The following is a 457-nucleotide window of genomic DNA, read 5'->3' as shown; positions in this document are numbered from 1 at the left end:
CTATAAATCCTTTTATAGAATGTTGAGTAAGCTAATCTTTGAAGTTCCTCTCTAGCCTTAAAATTCTTTAACATGAATCTAGGCAATGCTGCTGCTATTATTTATAAAAATGTTCCATAGGGTAAAATGGTTCCAATAAAAGACAGATTTTGGTTTCCACTGATGTTTCTTGGCTTTCACCTGAATTGACAACATGGAGACTCATAATCTTTTTCCATTTCAGTTCCCTTGATGAGGTGGGCTGTACTGGCACTAGGTCCCTGGGTTCTGCTTTTATGGACAAAATGAGTTCAGCCACTTATTTGGCACAGTCTTTTCTGCAATGTTTTCTTGTGTGTGTGTGTGTGTGCACATGCGCACATGCGCCGCACACTTATGTATATATTTGACTGATGACTTCTGATTCTTTCTTTCTTTCTTTCTCTCTCTCTCTCTCTCTCTCTCTCTCTCTCCCTCC

The sequence above is a fragment of the Lipotes vexillifer genome, unplaced genomic scaffold, assembly GCF_000442215.2.
Source record: "Lipotes vexillifer unplaced genomic scaffold, Lipotes_vexillifer_v1.1 scaffold1113, whole genome shotgun sequence".
Classification (NCBI taxonomy): domain Eukaryota; kingdom Metazoa; phylum Chordata; class Mammalia; order Artiodactyla; family Lipotidae; genus Lipotes; species Lipotes vexillifer.
Note: the sequence above shows the minus strand (reverse complement) of the source record.